The 21,801-nt window shown below is 44.0% G+C and overlaps 1 long non-coding RNA gene across 1 annotated transcript; it reads right to left on the bottom strand.

Moving 5' to 3' along the window:
• Positions 1–5,734: 5,734 nt before the first annotated feature.
• Positions 5,735–6,986, bottom strand: LOC136487079 (uncharacterized). The gene is made up of 3 exons (XR_010767134.1): positions 6,448–6,986; positions 6,309–6,367; positions 5,735–5,997 (listed from the first exon to the last, which is right to left on the bottom strand). It is a non-coding gene; the product is annotated as an uncharacterized lncRNA (long non-coding RNA).
• Between the last annotated feature and the right edge of the window lie 14,815 nt (positions 6,987–21,801).

Below are 21,801 nucleotides of genomic sequence, written 5' to 3'. Positions count from 1 at the left end.
TAACAATTGGTATCAAGAACTATGGTTCGATTGGATCTAGAGGTTGTGCAAAAGATCACCTAGAGGTTCAAGGATTATGCATCTAGTCTCGTTGAAAGCGGATACAGTGCAAGGTGGAGCAGGGCTATGGCTAGGACGTCTGGGCAGCACAAATATGGCCGAGGCAGATTGACGGGAGAGTCGACTGCGGCTAGGATTTCTAGCTTATTTTCATTGATGGTGGCTACCTTAATTCATAGTTTATGGATGGAGCAATCATGTGGTGTCAGAGTACCATGTTGGATGACGAGAATTGCAAGCTGTGGTGGGTTAATCTGTATGTCTATCGACGGTTCGATAGAGTACCTTGCAGTCTTGCGCGTGCTCGCAAACTTGGAAAGGGAATTGTGCTTGGGATGTCGGAGGAATGCCAAAATCTTATTCAGCACGCGTGCGCCACACGGGCTAGCAACATGCTCTTTCCCTTTTTTGGTAGTCTCTCCTTCCGTCCGGCACTTCCCGTTTCAGTCGCTGCGTCTCATTCCCCCCTCCGCAATTAAAACCCCTGTGTTGGCCATACCTCTCTCCGGAGGAGAATAGGCGACTAGGGTTTCAGCTCCCAGGACATGCCGCCGCTCAAGGCACCACCGCCATCGTATCCTAGCACCCGTGCTACGCCATCCGCCCTTGCCGCCCTCCCCCGATCACCGCCAGTGCACTCCAATGACACTCGAGAAGTGAGAGACAAGAAAACAAAGTGTTTCTGGCCTTGCTGTTGCTTTGTGTTGATCAATCTGGATTTGATCAACCTGAGTTGCCAAGACGATGTAGTCCTAGGCCAAACAAATCTCCGAAATACGAGATTCCAAGACTCTGGAGATACACCGACATGCAGATCTTCTAGTATGTGTAGTTCGTGCCATCGAACCATGAAGTCTTTCCACTGGACCACTTCTCAATATCACCTCTGTGGATTAAGAACCGGTTAAGGTGGATTGATCCGTAACCTGCTCTGATACCAATTGCAGGACCGAGAAAGGCAAACAGAGAGGGGTGAACGGGAGCTAAATAAAAACTTTCATGAGACTAGCCTCTGTCCAAAAATCAAACCCCAAAACTCTAGAAACACCAAGAGGAGCTCATACAAACCACGGGTTACTGGATGGACCCTAGAAATCATGGAGCCCATGTAGCAGAAAAAATGGGAACAAATGGAGCACGAACCAGCACTAAACTGCTCAGCCTCTACTCACAATAAACCAGTCTAGTAGGTACTGGACCTATCCACTACGTCCATTAGACAAGGCGAACCAGACCTATCCATTATGTGTTGCACACCCCCATGAACACTGGACTTGTCCGATAGCTCTATCGGACCTGTTTGTTGTAGATGAACAGCCCCCAGAAAATTCAAAGCCCAAAACTGATCCAAATCAACTCCAACCAATCCCAAACTTTGCAAGGATGTTCCACAAGATGTTGAGAGGATATCGTTAGAACATCAACTCCAAGAACCCAGCAAATCTCTCTCGATCTCAAAATCCATCTCTAGGAAAAGGGTTGTGTCGCGGGTCAGAACCACAGCAAGCATTATTGTTTGAGTCGGTGTCAGAGTACGTGTCTCCGGTGGCTCGGGTGGACTCAAGAACACAAGAATCACAGAGAGAACACAATGGTTTATCCTGGTTCGGGCTGATTGGTGCCCTACGTATAGCAGCTGATGATCCTTATACTGAAGAGCACCCAAAATAGGTGGGTTACAACAGAGTGTAGAGAGAGATTAGGTAGGGGGTTAGCTCGGTGTTAATCCTAAGGTTACCTCGCCGCCGGTGGAGCCTTTCCCTTGTTGGAGAGGAGGAAGATGACGGGTGCGGCGGAGGAGCCCTCGGTGCCCCCCTCTGGGTTACCCTGCTCTTGATGCTGAGCAGCAGCAGATGGAATGACGAATCAAATGATCTGTCTAGGATCCTCCCTCCCGCCTCTAAGGTCCGACCTTATTCCTTATATACCGAGATAGGTCAGGTACATGGCGGTTTGGGGGATATATCTACGGTCTACATGCGTCGGAGTCCTGGAGGATCTTGCAGCGGCGCTCTATGGATAGTGGCGGTGTCGTGGAGCCAAAGAAGCCTTGGACGCCGCTCTGCGTGTCAGGCTGTGTCGGTTTGGACTAGCCTCCCCTAGGTGGATAATCTAGAGTCTTCTTGGTGGCGAATGAGGTTGGCTCCTAGGGCTGACACATGGGCCCTAGAGCCGCCCAACCCCTAGAGGCTGAGGAGACTTGTCTTCTTGTGTCACGCCCCATGCGTGATCCTATCGCGGGAGCGGCCGGCAAGGCCACGCCCGAAGTGTAGCATCTAGGAGCCCTCGAGCCTCAATGGCTTGGGGCTTGTCTTCTTGCGCCCGGTCCTTGGCTGGCATCATAGGTCAGGTAGGAGCCAAGGGCTGAGCACGGGTGTATCATCGATCGAGAGCCTGAGGCTAAACTTGGTAATGGTCTCAAAACCAAACCATACCGAGACCAAGTTGTTTCTAAATTATACGTCAGCCCACTCTGCCCCACACCATTCATCCTTTCTCCAAAGCTGTTCCCAACCAAACCGTGCGTATATCCAAAACCATATAGTCCAAACTATTTCTTCAAACGGAGGTTCTAGACCATAGCAAAACCATGAATGAACCTTTCAATGGCTGTGGGTCGCAGCGATGTTAGTTTCCTGAATAGGCTCTTCCAATGCGGCTGCTGACCGTAGCTGCTGCTAACAATGCTTGTACGCTTGCCCTTCATGTCCTACGATCGAAAGCTACTACACAAACTAGTGACATAGGCCCAGACGAGGCGGGTGCCGACATGTGCGACACTGCGACTTGGTGCCTCAGCGATGATGTATCGGCAGCGGGAAGAAGTGGCAACCTTGCCAGCACTGCAGAGGCCATACTGGAGTCTACTAGTCGCTGGATCAGCACCCTGGCCGGTGGCCCAGCCGAAGCAGAGGCTAAGGGCGCATGCGGAGGCGGTAGAGTCTCATGGCCACGGCGTGGGGCAGCCAACGGAGTCACGCGTGGAGGCCTCTAGCCACAGCGTAGGGCAGGCGGTGGAGTCACGCGTGGAGGAAACGAAGGCCCATGGCCGTGGCGTGGGACAAGCATAGACCCATGGTGGCGCTTGCTCGACAGGTCAATTCAAACTGAACCAAACTGGATTGATCCATTCGATGTGCTAATACAAACCAAACCAAACCACTGAAGTTTTGAGCGCATTTTCCACCGAACTATATTGATCCAAAAGGAAAACCAAACTATAAAAACCGGTTCTAGCCCAAACCGTTACCAGGTTTACTTGAGGCTCAGGCGAGCCCCCAAACCCTGAGCGGGACGTGCCCAGGCTCGGTCAGGTCTCTTTGATCTAGAACCATTGATCCTGAGGCTTAACATACCCATATGTTTGGATCTCGTCAGGAGCCCTCGAGCCCTTTTTGGCCTCATTTGGCCTAGTTCATGATGGTGATGAAGGGCTGAGTTCGATCTTCTAGTGACCGAGCTAGCCATGACAGGGATGGCTTCCACTAACGAGAACACGATGCCCTTCTTGGGTGAAAGGTCCTAATGGCTGGAGGGGGGTGAATAGCCTATTAAAAATTTCTACAACAACACTTAACAAACCGGTTAGACAATTATGAGGCGAAGCAAGTGTTGCGCTAGCCTACTAAAAATGCAAGCCACCTACCACAATTCTAGTTTATATAGTTTCTATCCACACAATAGCTTTGACACTACACTAAGTTAGTGTGCTCTCAAAAGCTAACTAAAGAGCCACACTAACCAAACTAACAAGCTCTCACAACTAGCTACACTAAAGAGCTTGACAAGTAGTTTGCGGTAATGTAAAGAGAGTGAGCAATTTGTTTATACCGCCGTGTCGAAGAAGGAGCCAATCAATCATAAGAATGAATATCAATGAAGACCAATCACCTAGGAATCAAATGATGAACACAATGATTTTTTACCGAGGTTCACTTGCTTGCCGGCAAGCTACTCCTCGTTGTGGCGATTCACTCACTTGGAGGTTCACGCGCTAATTGGCATCACACGCCAAACCCTCAATAGGGTGCCTCACAACCCACACAAGATGAGGATCACACAAGCCACGAGCAATGCACTAGAGTACCTTTTGGCTCTCCATCGGGGAAAGGTCAAGAACCCCTCACAATCACCACGATCGGAGCCGGAGACAATCACCAACCTCCGCTCAATGATCCTCGCTGCTCTAAGCCGTCTAGGTGGCGGCAACCACCAAGAGTAACAAGCGAATCCTGCAGCGAAACACGAACACCAAGTGCCTCTAGATGCAAACACTCAAGCAATGCACTTGGATTCTCTCCCAAACTCACAAAGATGATGAATCAATGATGAACATGAGTGGGAGGACTTTGGCTAAGCTCATAAGGTTGTTATGTCAATGCAAATGGCCAAGAGAGTGAGCTTGAGCCGGCTATGGGGCTTAAATAGAAGCCCCCACGAAATAGAGCCATTGTACCTCTTCACTGGGCACAACACGGGGTGACCGGACGCTCCGGTTAGGCGATGCACGCCACGTGTCCCCTCTCTTCAAATGTTGATCGCCCGATCTCAACGGTCACTATACCACAGCCTATCTACAGCGTCCTATGGTAGGTTGCTATAAGTCAGTACAGCGACCTATGGTAGGTCGCTATATACATATAGCGTCCGACTTGACGCGTGGGTATAAGTGGCGTCGCTATAAGTTATAGCGTCCAACCTTAATTATAGCGACCGACCGTTCGACGGTACGTTAAAGATATACCGACCGACTGTTCGACACCAAGTACATACTTATAGCGACTATTGGTCAGACGCTATATATTATATAGCGTCCAACTATCTGACACTATCAATACAAAAAATTAACAGCATAATTATTCATTAACCTCAAATTATTCATTAACCTCAGTATCAGTACTAATCATACAATCAATGAACCATATATAAAATCATCAATTCCATTTTGGACAATATACACAATTATGACAATGAAGCTCGTCATAGCTCACAATTATATCATTATATCATATCCATAAGCTCAACTTGGAGAAACAAGTTACATAAGGCAGTTTGGCCATCAAGATAGAATAATGCATAGCTCATATATAGATGTTTGCACTAGTTGCACAGTTTACATCTCATGGTTTGCTCGCACTCATTACAATTCATCACTTAAACAAAAGCATTCATCTCTAGTTAGAATGTCCAAAAGCATTCATATCTAGTTAGAATGTCCAAAATAATGCATTGGCCATGTGAAATTCCATCCAATTGCTTCCTGCATGCATCAGCCCCCCCTAGCCATTACCTCCCACCTGCAAATAAAAGATATAATAAACTGATAGTTCCAATCCAAATAGCAGCTGAGATGTAATTCGGCTAGGTAACATGCTTTTGATTTGGCTACCTAAATAGTGTGTAGATTTCAGTACTAGTAATACAAATATTCTAAAACTGACCACAATTTTCGTTAAGAACCCCATCAGTTTACCAGGTATAAATAGGTTCAAATAACTTATTATTTCATTACAATGGTATTTTGTTCCGGAACCATTCTGTCCAAACGTAGGCAATTTCTTCATCACCGATGCCCATGCTAATGCTACGGCGGCGTTTGAACATTCAAAAATATGAGCCGACAAAACTTAAATTTCATCAAAGAACAAAAAAAGAATACTCATGTCTTGCTACATGAAAAATATTTCACAACTAATAACTATCTGCAGTTGATCTGTCCTAATTTCCATCCATTCATTCATGTACTACTGCAATGTAACCTCTAATTCACACTTTCTTTCTGTAACTGTAGTCTGTGTATAGCATGCAAATATAGATCAAATGAGTCAACTCATCTGCGCTACTTCTCTCTGGTCTCTATTTAATTCAGAAGACAGCCATGTCACTTGCTATTTGCTCATCTCAAGTAGCAAAATATGTCTCCTGGCTAGCAGTCACCTATAGACAATCAAGTGGACAAATATATTGATCAAAGGAAAACAGTGCTCCCTAGTTGCGCCTGCGTGAACAATCATCTCATACTGTAAATGCAAGAAACAAGATAATAGGAAAGTGAAGTATTCCATCCAGTGATCAGTGAAATATAACGGTTAGTTAGCTAGACCTATCTAGTACACGTACCACAAATTCAGTAAAGCTATTTACTCAACCAAAAAAAACATTATGCAAGCAAGCAGGATATGACATCAATGTTCAGCTGGTCAATGTCGACAAAAAAAAATCTAATGAAATAAGGGCCATAGGTGTACCTTGAGCTGGTCAATGTCGACACCGTCTTGTTGAAGGTCAACTCATGGAGCTGCCAGACCTACCATACAAATTCCATCATAAAAAGCTGAACAAATAGTGCAATTTTCAGTACATCAAAAATAAAATTGATCTGGATACCATAATAATTCCATCAGCAATCAGCAATCCAACAGGAACCTTCCCACTATTTTAGAGGGACGCCTTCAAACACGAACTCTAGGCTAGCATGAACTGTAATTAGCATGCAGATGACTCACCCTTCATTAATATCGATAGGTTTCCTGTCATATAACCATAGCATGAGGAGCAAACTATCTTGCATGCCTACCTACATTTTTGCAGTATAAAAAAAGGTTACCCACCTCGTCATGGATCTAGACCAAGTAAAGCAGAAATTCCGTGTGGTCCTCATGAGTAGCCTTCATGAGATCTGTAATGAAATTAGCACCATTAGTAAATAAAAGGCTGCTCTTGTTTGAAAAAAGAAAAATTCTTGTAGCAAGTTAGAAGCAGCTAAATTAAATTCTAGCATTAACTTTCCTATAACCATATGTCACCGCACTGCTGTTCCAATTCACCATTCACCAACTATCTCAGGACACCAGCAGAAAACCACTAACTTAGCTGATACTAAATATATAGTTATGTGAAAGAGATGTTTTATGATAGGCTTAAATTGGAACTGATCGTGAGTACATTAACAATAAAAAAAATCAAGTCCAGCTGGAAGCAATCATAAGTTCATGCTAGGATTAAGTAAAATGGAGATAGCACATTGTATCACAGCAACAGATTCTGAAATTACCTTATCTGATGTGCTCTCAGCAACAACCACAGCAGTATCACCGGCGTTGGCGAAGCGATTAACCCAACCTGCAAGGTTAGACAGAATAATAAAAGAGTAAGTTCATGGCATTTCAAACCTACGTAACACAATCATGCTAGGCTGCTAGTGCTAGCAACATAGACAAAAATTCAATGATTAAACATTATGATCAGAAATGATTAGCAACGACTTGACCTACAGGAATCTTCAGCCTCTTCAAATTGTCACACAAGTAGGCGCATTAGGACATGAATCATGAAGCAACATAAAAGAGCCTTTGTCTCAAATGGAAACTAAACGATTTTGCTAAGGTAATGAAATAATTAAGCTAATTACTGTTCTTGGGAGACATCCGTCTCGCACGTAAGTTTCAAGGCATGCATCAAAAACCTCGTCAAGTGGCAACGCCCAGTCGCCCACACATGAGCTTGTGCTCAGGTCCACATTGGCAAGGAAAACAATGAAACTGCCTCTAAGAGCCTGCTAAACGTCTGTGTTGTACTTGGTCTTATGCTCCAAAGTTGAGTCTTAGAGCTAGCAGCACTCAGTTTCATACATTTGCTCAATACTTCAGTGGTAGCAAACACATGCTTTATTTGCAATGTTCAGTTCACACATTTGCAATGATGAACTCTATTTTTAGCCCTACACCGAAAGATGAACTGTCCCAGCAATACTTACACTACTATGTTTCGACCGAGCTCGTACCAATGATTATTGGAATAGTGAATGCAATAGTGAAAGTTGTCTTAAATGGATATTGTCATTTAGAATAAGGGGAACCACCAAAATCACTCAAAGTTACTTATACTATACTTCATTAACTTTATGTCATCTATGGTGCAGTGAGAGGCATCCACACTAAGAGACCTTCAGGTCCACTAAAGCTAGTGACACCGACAAATGAAATACCCACCTGGAATTGGAAAGTAAGATGATCTTCAACCAATGATCGACAACTAATATTATATCAACTACATGTACCAACTCTTAATAACGGTGGGCAATGAAAACATGGGAATGGTAAAATAAAAATTAGCTATACAGGGAATGGGCTTGATTTCTTTTATGTGGGGTCATGAACACTTATTTGTCTAACTAACAACTGGTCCAGCTTTATGCTGCTTTCGTGTTTGTTGGCTGCAAAAAAACTAAATTGCCAAACTGAAACTCTTATGCATAACATGACCGGAAAAATGTGTCTGATATAGCATGCGCACAATAAGCAGGGGTAGGGAAGTGACCTGCATAGCAGAAGTTGATTAGAACAATGGGTCCTCCCAAACTGCTATATTGCACGATCTGCACTCTAAGGGAGTTCAAGAGTTATGTGTACTCTTCTTCTCTGAAATTCAGTTCAATTCAATTCAGTCTCAGTCGTACTGACAGGCAGGCAAGCAAGCAAGAAAAAGAACACATGCATATTAACTTTAACAAGAATAAACATTGCAAAATAGGGTGATCAGTTTGGAGGGGGAGGGGGCCCTGTCTTATAAGTAAACTTTCCATATTTCTCATGAGCTACACTCGGTTTTCAATTAAGCTATAGATTCTCTTGAACTATCCACAGGAAGCAAAAAAATAGGAAAAATAATCTTAAGCCACAGTAACTGAATGTGGAGTAAATGAAGATCAAACTAAACCACAGTCCATACTGATGATCAAACTAAAGCCTCAGCCCACACTGAGTAAATTTAAAGGCAACTGCTATACTTCCTACAATAAATCTGGATGACACATTGAAGCTCTGCATGAACTATGTATTCATTTTTGCCATATGCCAAATCGACTAAGCAACATCTGGGATGCAGAGAGCACACTTAGTTTCTATGCCACGTGTACTTGTTGATTTGGCCTAGTTAAGCAAATAAGCAACAACAAATGTGTCCACTATAATAAATAGAAGGCACAGTTAGTAGCAGAAATAGAGATCCATATCACTACATGGAGAATCTTTACCAGGAATCAGAAAAGACAAGCAGCAACAATGGTAGCGAAGTGGTAGAGAGCACTTTACCTGATACTCGTGAGTCTAATCCACGAGCTGGTTCCTAGTGCTTGCTGAGGCCTGATGAGGCGCCTGTAGATGCTGCGGCTTTTCTTAGGGCAGAGGTCCAAGGAGCACCTTCTTCTTGTACGCTTCAGGCAACCACGAATACAACATGCACAGATCCATGATTTAGTTAGTAAGGAGGTGACGCGGTCAACAGCAGCAAACATAGTGTAGAGGGACACCGTGGCTCCCTTACTTTGGATCTGGCCATGCGGAGGGAGATAGGGGGAGAGCTGGCTGTGGCGCCAGTGTAGAAGAATGGAGGACCCCGGAGGGGGTGGTGATGGGGGTGCGGGTGCAGAGCAACTTGGAGGGGGTGGGGGCGCCGTATGTGGTGGTGGGGGAGGGGGACCTAAGGTCACTGACGGGGGCGGAGGGAGGGGCGAGCTGAGTTCACCGGCTGTGCAGACCTAGAGACAGCGTCGAGCTGAGGTCGTCGGCGCGGAGCGGCCGGACTGAGGTCGCCGCCGGCAGGGGCGACCTGAGGTCGCCGGCCCGCTGACTGAGCGCGCGGAGGAGGCTAGGGGGCCACCGGTGAGGGCGGCCGACCGACGGCGGCGAGCAGTTCTCAGGGGGCGGCTCCGTGTGCAGGACCGATGGTGGCCGTGGTTTTTTTTTCTTCGATTGGAGCCAGCGGCGGCGGGGTGCTGTGCTGGGGTTTCGGGAAAGGGACCGTGGGTTACTGGGGTGAGCGCCCAGGGGAGACGGGAAATGGGCTGATGTGGTGTTGCGCCTTGGCGGGCTGGAATGGCGGGCTCCAATTTTTTTCTGACATGTGTGTCCACATTAAAAAGTTAGGCGGGATCTACGGCGACGAGCGGTGGGTCATTAAAAGTATGATATAACGACCGACCATTCAACGTCGAAGTGAAATAGAATTAACGACCGACAGTCTGTAGCCAAAACAAGATATAGCGTCTGACCATAAGCCACTAAGTTATACCGTCCGACCGTCCAACGGCATTTCGACATTTTTACCGACCCTTGGTTGGACGCTAGTATGGGCTGTGGTATAGTGGGTTAAGTGAAGACCGGACGCAGCAGCTCAAAGTGACCGGACGCTGAACCTTAGCGTCCGGTCATTTCCAGTAAGCATCCAGAGACAACTTTTCACGACCGGACGCGTCTGGTCATGTTCGACCAGACTCACCCAGCGTCCGGTCACGCGGTGACTCTTCTGTACGCTGCCACATCAGCAGGACCGGACACAACCCTCCAGCATCCGATCACTAAATGACCCAGTGTCCGGTCAAAGATCGATGCCAGCGTCTTCGCTGCTTCTTCTGACCAGACGCGTCGGTCCTACCGAGACCAGCGTCCGGTCACTTACAGTGACCTCCATCTTTTCTGTCTAGGGTGCCGGTGAAGTTCCTAACCCTTGCTCAAATGTGCCAACCACTAAGTGTATCACCTTGTGCACATGTGTTACCATATTTTCACAAACATTTTCAAGGGTGTTAGCACTCCACTAGATCCTAAATGCATATGCAATGAGTTAGAGCATCTAGTGGCACTTTGATAACCGCATTTCGATACGAGTTTCACCCCTCTTAATAGTACGGCTATCGATCCTAAATGTGATCACACTCACTAAGTGTCTCGATCACAAAAACAAAATGGCTCCTACCATTTATACCTTTGCCTTGAACCTTTTATTTTTCTCTTTCTTCTTTTCAAGTCCAAGCGCTTGATCATCACCATGGCATCACCATCATCATGATCTTCACAATTTCTTCATCACTTGGAGTAGTGCCACCTATCTCATAATCACTTTGATAAACTAGGTTAGCACTTAGGGTTTCATCAATTCACCAAAACCAAACTAGAGCTTTCAATCTCCCCCTTTTTGGTAATTGATGACAACCCTTTCACAAAGATATGAATTGAAATTCAATTGAATCCATGTTGCTTGCCCAAGCATATTTACTATGTGTAAAAGGATATGGACAAGTTTCATGAACCCCAAATGGTAGCAATTGCTCCCCCTACATATGTGCTAAGAGTTTGGATTGAAGCTTGCACATATGCTTAGATAGGAAATATAGGAGACAATGTCTACTAAATGATGCTAAGGTACAAAAGATGGACCTTTGAAGCGTGATACCAATCGGAGTGCACCATTATACCATCCTTAGCACCATAGTTAGCTTGATACCACTTGGAAACACTTGGAAATGAAATCACTAAATAAACTTACGCATGCTAGATTTTCATTTCATCATTGAAACCTACAACTAGCATACACCACACAAGCATGGATATTGAAATTTAAAACTTATGACATGCAAGCAAACATATGAAATGCACATTCAAATGCACCATACAAGTTCATGAGCTTGCTCCCCCTACTTGTGTGCTCAAAATTTTAATTGATCCCTTTCCTTTGTCATATTTCTCCCCTTATGTCAAGTTTTCCCCCTATCATCTTATATCTTTTATTTCTCTCCCCTTTGTTGTCTTTTCACTATCTTTGTGCACTATTTCTCCCCCTTTGTCATCAATGACCACAAAGGTTTTAAAAAGTAGATAGGTTGAGATTGTTAATGTCAATCAATGGGGTGAGGATCATTTTCCCAAATTTGGTCCAATCTAGATCATTTGCCAAAGATATTTAACTCGGTTTGATCCAAGGACAAGCTTCTTCACACCTCCAAATAAGGGTTATCTTGTACCATGTTAAGTTAAACACTTAGATCTCATTTTCTAGATTAAACACTAGGTTTACAAGCCCACAAACATGTCATATGCTACCACTAGATCAAAATATGCATAGAAGCAATAGTGGTACCATATAATCATCAAATCCATTTGATTTTCATGAATGAGCCTATTAAATATGAAAGATGTCTAGATGCACTAAACAAGTTCTTAGCAAGGATGTATGCCATGTCAATCAACTTTTACCTTGGATTGCTCGAAGGAGAGGCATGTCATATAAGTGGGAGGTGCATCAACACATATTTGAGAATTCCAATATGTTCAACTCATTCCTTAGCTTGCAAAACCTTTTCTCATCTAATGGCTTGGTGAATATATTGGCAAGTTGATCTTCGGTGCCTACACTTTCAATGCAAATGTCCCATTTTTGTTGGTGATCTCTTATGAAATGGTGGCGGACATCAATGTGCTTTATTCTTGCATGTTGAACCGGATTGTTTGTCAACTTGATTGCACTCTCATTGTCACATAGCAATGGCACTTTCTTGAACTTGATTCCAAAGTCACTAAAGGTGGCCTTCATCCAAAGTATGTGTGTACAACAACTATCGGCAGATATGTATTCGGCTTCGGCGGTTGATAATGCAACACTATTTTGCTTTTTTGATGACCATGAAACAAGTGATCTTCCCAACAATTGACATGTGCCCTAGGTGCTCTTCCTTTCAACTTTGCATCCCGCATAATCCGAGTCGGAGTAACCAACTAGCTCAAACTTTGCTCCTTTGGGATACCACAAACCAACATTTTGTGTATGCTTCAAGTACCTCAATATTCTCTTAGTAGCCTTCAAATGACTTTCTCTTGGTGAGGCTTGAAATCTTGCACACATGCATACACTAAACATGACATCCGGCCTTGATGCGGTCACATAGAGTAGGCTTCCAATCATAGACCAATACAATTTTTGATCCACCATATTTCCACTTGCATCACTATCCAAGTTGTCATTTGTTCCCATTGGTGTACTAATGGCTTTACTATCACTCATGCCAAACTTCTTGATCATGTCCTTGATATACTTGCCTTGACTCACAAATGTACCATTCTTCAATTGCTTGATTTGAAGACCAAGGAAGTAACTTAACTCTCCAATGATGGACATCTCAAACTCATTAGCCATCATCCTTCCAAACTCATCACAAAAGTCTTGATTTGTTGATCCAAATATGATGTCATCAACATAGATTTACAACACAAATAAATCTTTTCCAATCTTCTTGATGAAAAGAGTGGTGTCAACTTTCCCCATTATGAACCCTTTAGAGAGTAGGAAGTCCCTGAATCTCTCATACCATGCTCTAGGTGCTTGCTTCAAGTCATACAATGCCTTCTTCAACTTGTACACATGGTCGAGCTTCTTATCATCTTCAAAACTGGAAGGTTGCTCAACATATACTTCTTCATTGATGTAACCATTGAGAAATGCACTCTTTACATCCATTTGATAGAGCTTGATATTGTGGGCACAAGCATAGGCTAGCAAGATTCTTATTGCTTCCAATCTAGCAACCGGAGCATATGTTTCTCCAAAGTCAAGACCTTCAACTTGTGTATAGCCTTGTGCTACTAATCTTGCTTTGTTTCTTACTACTATCCCATCTTGATCTTGCTTGTTTCTAAAGACCCATTTGGTTCCAATCACATTGTGTCCCTTTGGTCTTTCTACCAATTCCCATACTTGATTTCTTGTGAAATTATTCAATTCTTCATGCATAGCATTCACCCAATCAACATCCTTTAATGCTTCATCTATCTTCTTTGGTTCAATGGATGACACAAATGAGAAATACTCATAAAATGAAGTCAATCTTGATCTTGTTTGTACACCTCTAGAAATATCAACAATTATAGTGTCCAATGGATGATCCCTTGCAATATTGGTTGGTTGGAGCATTTGAACTTGATTGCTTGCACTTGCTTGATCATTGGGTTGAGATGATGTACTAGCCACTTGATCTTGTTCATTTTCATGAGAGCCACTTGTGCTAGCTTGATTTGTATCATCTTGCACATTTGAGTTAGAGAGCACTTGCACTTGATCATCTTCATCATCATTCACTTGCATAGGCCTCAATTCACCAACATCCATGTTCTTCATGGCATTTGAAAGTTGAATGCCTCTAACATCTTCCAAGTTCTCATTCTCTACTTGTGAACCCTTCGTTTCATCAAATTCAACATCATGAACTTTCTCAAGAGTACCACTATCCAAATTACAAACTCTATATGCTTTGCTTGTAGTGGAGTAGCCAAGTAGGAATCCTTCATCACATTTCTTGTCAAACTTACCCAATCTAGTGCCTTTCTTCAAAATATAGCATTTTCAACCAAAGACCCAAAAATATGCAATGTTGGGCTTTCTACCATTCAAGAGCTCGTATGGTGTCTTCTCTTTCAATGGGTGACAATAGAGGCGGTTGCTACAATAGCAAGCCATGTTGATAGCTTCGGCCCAAAAAGATTGACTCACATTGTATTCACTAAGCATAGACCTTGCCATATCAATGAGTGTTCTATTCTTTCTCTCAACAAGGCCATTTGATTGTGGAGTGTACTTGGCCGAGAATTGATATCTAATTCTAAATTCATCACACAACTCATCAATTCTAGTGTTCTTGAACTCACTACCATTGTCACTTCTAACTCTCTTAATGGTTGTTTCAAACTCATTGTGAATGCCCTTGACAAATGATTTGAATGTTGCAAACACATCACATTTGTCCACTAGAAAGAATACCTATGTGTATCTAGTGTAATCATCCACTATCACAAAGCCATATTTGTTGCCACCAATGCTAATGTATTGTGTTGGCCCAAACAAATTCATGTGCAATAACTCAAATGCTTTACTAGTGCTCATCATGCTTTTCTTAGGTTGGGTGTTTCCAACTTGTTTTCTGGCTTGACAAGAGCTACAAAGCTTATCCTTCTCAAACACAACATCTTTCAAGCCTCTAACCAAGTCATGCTTAACCAATCTATTCAATTGTTTCATTCCAACATGACCAAGCCTTCTATGCCATAACCAACCCATGCTAGACTTAGTGAACAAGCATGTAGATAATTTAGCTTCACTAGCATTGAAATCAACCAAGTATAGATTCTCATATCTAAAGCCTTTGAAGATCAAGTTAGAGCCATCTACACTTATGATCTCTACATCATCTACCCCAAATATGCATTTGAATCCAAGATCACACAATTGAGCCACGGATAGCAAATTGAAGTTCAAGCTCTCTACTAGCAACACATTGGATATGCTCATGTCATTGGATATTGCAATCTTACCAAGCCCTTTGACCTTGCCTTTGCCATTATCACCAAATATAATAGTATCATAACCATCATTGCCATTGGTGTTGGTTGAGTTGAATATTCTTGCATCACCGGTCATGTGTTGAGTGCACCCACTATCAAGAACCCAATGCCTTCCTCTGGCTTTGTAATTGACCTACAAAAGAAGATCAATTCTTTTTAGGTACCCAAACTTGCTTGGGTCCTTGAAGGTTAGTCATTAAGCTCTTTGGTACCCAAATGGATTTCTTCTTTGAGCCCATCCATGGTTTACCAATGAACTTAGCCTTCACACCATTTGTACCCTTAGTAAGCACATAGAAAGAATCAAGCTTAATGGAGGATACATTAGCATTTTTGCTCTTGTTTTTACATTCATGCTCTTTATGACCAACTTGCTTGTAACTAGTGCAAAACCGACCATTGTTCTTCACAAAACTAGTCTTGTGAGGAGCAAAAGCCGCCTTACCTTTCTTGGGGGTATAGCACAATCCCTCTTTGTAGAGAGAAGCTCTTTGGCTACCCAAGCACATAAAGTGGCCCTCACCACCATAGGCCTTAGCTAAGGTGTGAGTGAGCTTGTTGACCTCCTTCTTGAGGTTTTCATTCTCAACCATTAGTGAGGCATCACAAATGAAACCATCACTACTAGATGAGGTTGTAGGTGTAGGACCCACGGGATACCCCGTAGGGAAGGGAGAAGAACTAGCCTAACTAGGAGTCTTCCCCTATAATCTTAGTAGTAGTATTATTCTGTAATCCTACTAGGAACTCTCATTGTAAACTGACTAGGACTCTAGCCTCCTGACTATATAAAGGAGGGCAGGGCTCCTTGGATCAGTAGTTCAGACAACAATTGTACAACGCAACACTTTACAATCAATCCAATGCAAAGGCTAACGCCGACTAGACGTAGGGCTATTACTCGGTCTACGATCGAGGGCTCGAACCAGGATAAATTGACTGTCTCTTGCGTTAACCGTCGAGTTCTACATACGCTGAAGCCTGGAACATACTGCCCCGGGGACCCCCGTGGCAGGCTATCGGTGGTCAAACATCGACAGCTGGCGCGCCAGGTAGGGGCTTTCGGCGACTTTGCATCCGAGAGCTCGATGGACCTTGATAACATGATCTTCTCGAAGGGATCAATCTTCATCTTTGGTTCATGGATCTGCGAGGTAGGCGATGACGGCAAGCTCCAAGGCCGTCTCCTCGAAGATTCGGATCATCATCAGGACTTTTTCATTTCGACAACAACAACAGATCAGCTTGCCGACAGATTCACGCAACTTGTAATTTCTGATCCAACTTGGATTCCGTGACTTCACGCATCCGATTCAAACTCAAGTTCCACTTCCGAGACGAAGTCTTATCCGAGTTCTTTCGGAAAACCGAGTTCTTTTTCTGAAAAAGCTCCGGAACATGACGTCAACCTATCAAGAATACTACTCAGAATACACTCATAATACTTCAAAGAAGTCGGGTCCTCTTCCGTTCGGACTCCACAACATGGCGACGTCTAATCAGTGACGGCCCGAAGGATTCCTCGATCCAGTGCTCAGAATGCCACTGAAGGGAGCCCAGGAAGGTCTCGTTCTACCTATAACTTCTCAAGACTGCATCGTTCACTGGCCAGGTACCATTCCTAAGGATGACGACACCCAACTAGTCGACGATACGATGACAAAAACTCTACCCTACCAAGAAGGAGATTCGATCTATGACCTTGAAACATCTACCGAAGTTATCAACAGCTCTAGCAGTACGGAAATCAACGACGATGACAGAACAACTCACGCTAGAGAAGTATTCATGATTCATCGTCCTCGATCACCATTGATCCCCCTAGAAGTACCTGACGTGAGGTCTTTAGATGAATCCAAATCCAACATATCGCCATTTATCCAGGGGCACGATGGTGAAACTGAGAGTCAAAGGCAAGCGAGAGAAAGAAAGAACAAATTGAAACAAGGACATCAATGTCGTGCTAAGCAGCGAAAGGATACTTGGATCAAATATGAATCAGACCTAGCCGAGTACAATAGAAGAAAATCAGAACGAGAGGTTGAAGAAGGACGAGCAGCAAATACACCCTACGATAAGATCCGAGAAGCACTAGAAGAACTCAAGGCGACCTCATATCCCAATGAAAAACAAGAACAGCTCCGAGATTTTCTCCGATCAACAATCCTTAAAATGCACGACGGAAGGGCAACATCTCATGAACAGGAAAATCAAAATCAAAGGAAGTCCGCTTTCGAAAGACTTGGACCAAGTGGAAGTCACAACGGAGAGAGCCAAAGAAATCACAGTCAAAACAACCGAGTCGAGCAACCAAGAAAGACTAGAAGCAAAGCACCTACTCGGACAGCCACGCAGAGCTACTCTCACTAAGACGACAGTTGGCAAGAAGGGGGTGCAGAATCAGAATATACGGAAGCCAGAACGCACGATAGATTCCCCTGTTTTGCGAACAGACTTGCTTCAATACGACTACCTCACAAGTTCAAGCCGTCCAACCACTCCAAGTATGATGGCAAGACTGAACCAAAGCAATGGCTCAGGATTTACTCACAATCGATTGAATTGGCCGGAGGAGATGATGACATCAAAACCTTGTTCTTTCCCATGGCCCTAGAAACCATGCCACTCGCAAAGAGCTTTCTATGAAAATTTTGCGGAAATTATTACACATCCAATCACCCACGCAGAGTTAAAAGGACTCAAGCAGAAAGGAGGCGAAAGTCTCAGAAATTACTATCGACGATTTGGTGAACTACGAGCTCAAGTACATGACATCACACAATGAGAAGTAATCGAAGCCTTCTCTCACGGAATCATGGCTAGGTGGCAATTTCAAGACTTCTGCAAAGAAAACCCAAGGAACAATGAAGAATTCAGAAGAACAGTGGAAAAAATGATTACTGCAGAGGAGAAGACACGAGAAAGATTCCTGGATAGAAACAACAGAGACAACCTGGACAGGCAAATTCCTCGAAACAGCAGACATCAGGAGAGAAAGCGTGGTCCAGACAACACAGTAGCAATGGCTGACAAATCAAAGAAATTTACCAAGCCCAGAAGATATGATGACATTGAGAACATACGTTGCCCCTTGCACCCCAACGGAAAGCACACCATCGGAAATTGCTACACCTTCAACGAAAGATACACTAGAAAAGATAGCAAGGAAAACAATAAAGAAGACAATCAGAAAAAAGAAGGAGACAACCTTGAAGACAAGGGATTCCAAAAATCTAGGGGGACAGTGGCAGTAATCTTTGCTGGGGTTCTAGATTCCAGAAGCAAACATCAAGAAAAACTAGCATTACAAACCATCATGGCAGCAGAACCTGCTACACCAAGATATCTCAATTGGTCAGAGTATCCAATCCAATTTTCAAGAGAAGACCAATGGACCAGCATAGGAAACGCAGGCCATTACCCACTGGTTCTAGATCCAACCATTGCCGGTATGACTGTTACAAAAGTACTAATCGACGGAGCAGCCGGACTCAACATCATTTTCTCAGAAACTCTAAGGAACATGGGACTACAACTCGCCGGGATGATCACACCAACAAGAACACCTTTTTATGGCATAGTACCTGGCAAGGCAGCAATGCCACTTGGACAAGTCACTCTATCGGTTACCTTTGGAACTCCCTCAAACTACCGTATAGAGTTCATCAAGTTTGAAGTCGCAGACTTCGATTCATCATATCACGCAATCCTCGGGCGCCCGGCACTAGCAAAATTCATGGCAATACCGCATTATCCGTACCTATTGCTTAAGATGCCAGGGACTAACGGTGTTCTTTCTCTTCGGAGTGATTTAAAGCGCGCATTTGACTGTGATGTTCAGGCTATTCAAATTGCAGCAAGAGCACAAGCAAACGATGGGAGAAAAGAAATAGCCACTATTGCCGCAGAAGTAAGTCAAGAAGAACTAGAGATACCGGCTAAAAAGCCAAGCATCCTAGCACCACCAAAAGAAGCCGACGTCAAGCAAATCGACCTGGGCACCGGTGATCCCTCAAAAACGGCAACCATCAGTGCACACCTATCAGCAAAATAGGAACTCACGCTCACCAACTTTCTTCGGGACAACAAAGATATCTTCGCTTGGAAGCCGGCCGACATGCCAGGGGTCCCAAGTGAGTTGGCTGAGCACAGAATTGATATCAATGAAGGCTCCAAGCCTGTGAAACAATGACTACGACGATTCTCTCCCAACAAGAAGGCAGCAATTAAAAAGGAAATTACAAAACTAATGGCAGCCGGATTCATCAGAGAAATCCTTCATCCAGATTGGATAGCAAACCCAGTTCTAGTACAGAAAAAGAATACGAACGAGTGGCGCATGTGTGTCGACTACACAGATCTCAACAAACACTGCCCGAAAGATCTGTTCGGGCTACCACGCATTGATCAGATAGTCGATTCAACAGCAGGATCTGCCCTATTATCCTTTATGGACTGCTATTCCGGATATCACCAGATCGCATTAAAAGAACAGGACCAAAGCAAGACATCTTTCATCACTCCGTTCGGCGCCTACTGCTACAGGATCATGTCGTTTGGACTCAAGAATGCTGGAGCCACTTACCAAAGAGCTATCCAAACATGCCTTGGAGATCAGATCGGCGAAAACATAGAAGCATATGTGGATGACGTGGTTGTAAAAACAAAGAACCCGGATGCACTGATTGAAGACTTAAAACAAACCTTCGAGAATCTAAAAAGATGGAGGTGGAAATTGAACCCAAATAAGTGTGTATTCAGAGTTCCTTCAGGACAACTACTCGGATTCTTGGTCAGTCATCGTAGAATCGAAGCAAGCGCTAAGCAAATTCGAGCCATAACAGAGATGGGCCCTCCTCGAAGTGTCAAAGATGTACAAAAACTAACAGGCTGCATGGCGGCACTCAATCGTTTCATTTCAAGACTCGACAAAAAAGGATTACCTTTCTTTAAACTACTAAAGAAGACAGACAAGTTTGAGTGGACGGAAGAAGCCAATGAAGCTTTCAAGAAACATAAGGCATACCTCACATCCTCACCAATCCTCACACCTCCAAAGAAAGACGAAGACATGATGTTATACATTGCGGCAAACTCTACTGTAGTCAGCACGGCAATAGTAGTGGAAAGAGAAGAAGAAGGGCGCGTGTATAAAGTACAACGCCTAGTATACTACATCAGCGAAGTACTATCAGAATCAAAAATCCGGTACCCGCATGTGCAAAAACTACTCTACGCCCTACTAATCACTTCACGCAAGCTTCGTCACTATTTTGAAAGCCACAAGACTACCGTGGTGACAGATTTCCCACTAGGAGACAACTTACACAACAATGACATAACAGGGCGCATATCCAAGTGGGTGGTTGAACTCGATGCTCTCAACATCGATTTTACCCCACGGAAAGCAATTAAATCTCAAGCCCTTGCTGATTTTGTTGCCGAATGGACAAAAATTCAACAACCCGTGTCTAGCACCATCCTTGATCATTGGAAGATGTACTTTGATGGGTCACTCAAGCTAGGAGGAGCCGGTGCAGGCGTCCTCCTAATTTCTCCGGACGAAAAACAACTCAAGTATGTCCTTCAGATATTATGGCAAGCTACCAACAATGAAGCAGAATACGAAGCTCTCATCCATGGGCTACGAGTGGCAATTACCCTTGGAATCAAGCGATTACTCATATACGGCGATTCGGCAGTAGTCATCAACCAAGTCAACAAAGATTGGGATTGCACCAAAGAAAACATGGGTGCTTACTGTGCTGAAATCCAAAAACTCGAAAAATATTTCCAAGGATTAGAAATTCTACATGTCCTGTGGGATTCCAACATTGCAGTAGATGTCCTTGCCAAGCTTGGATCAGACAGGGCAGAGGTCCCACTCGGTGTGTTCATAGAGGAGTTATCAACCCCCTCTATCAAACAACCCGGTGAAATAATCCCTCAAATCTTAGCCAAAGGCAACCAGATCTTGGTAATCACCACTTCATGGACCTAGGTTTTTATTGATTACATCAAAGAAAATAAGTTGCCAACAGAAAAAAAGGAAGCCACACGAGTCGTTTGCAGAAGCAAGAATTACGTCCTAGTAGGAGACAAGCTATACAGAAGAGCCGCATCATCAGGAGTACTCCTAAAATGCGTCTCATTTGAAGAAGGCAAACAAATCCTAGACGAAATACACTCAGGTTGCTATGGAAATCACGCTGCTTCAAGAACACTAGTCGGCAAAGCATTTCGCACTGGTTTCTACTGGCCAACCGCTTTGAAAGACGCAGAAGAACTTGTCAGAAGATGCAAAAGTTGTCAGATGTTCGCAAGACAGGCTCATGTGCCAGCCCACAACCTCATCTGCATCCCACCCGCTTGGCCTTTCTCCTGCTGGGGGCTGGATCAAGTAGGACCTCTCAAGAAAGCAAAGGGCGGTTTCGAGTACATCTTTGTAGCAATCGACAAGTTCACCAAGTGGATCGAATACAAACCACTCGCAAAATACAGCACAGCCAAAGCAGTCGAGTTCATCCAAGACATTATGCACCACTTCGGCATGCCCAATCGAATCATCACAGAC

The sequence above is a fragment of the Miscanthus floridulus genome, chromosome 10, assembly GCF_019320115.1.
Source record: "Miscanthus floridulus cultivar M001 chromosome 10, ASM1932011v1, whole genome shotgun sequence".
Taxonomy (NCBI): domain Eukaryota; kingdom Viridiplantae; phylum Streptophyta; class Magnoliopsida; order Poales; family Poaceae; genus Miscanthus; species Miscanthus floridulus.
The sequence above is the reverse complement of the archived record's forward strand: the minus strand, read 5'-3'. Positions and strand labels throughout refer to the sequence as shown.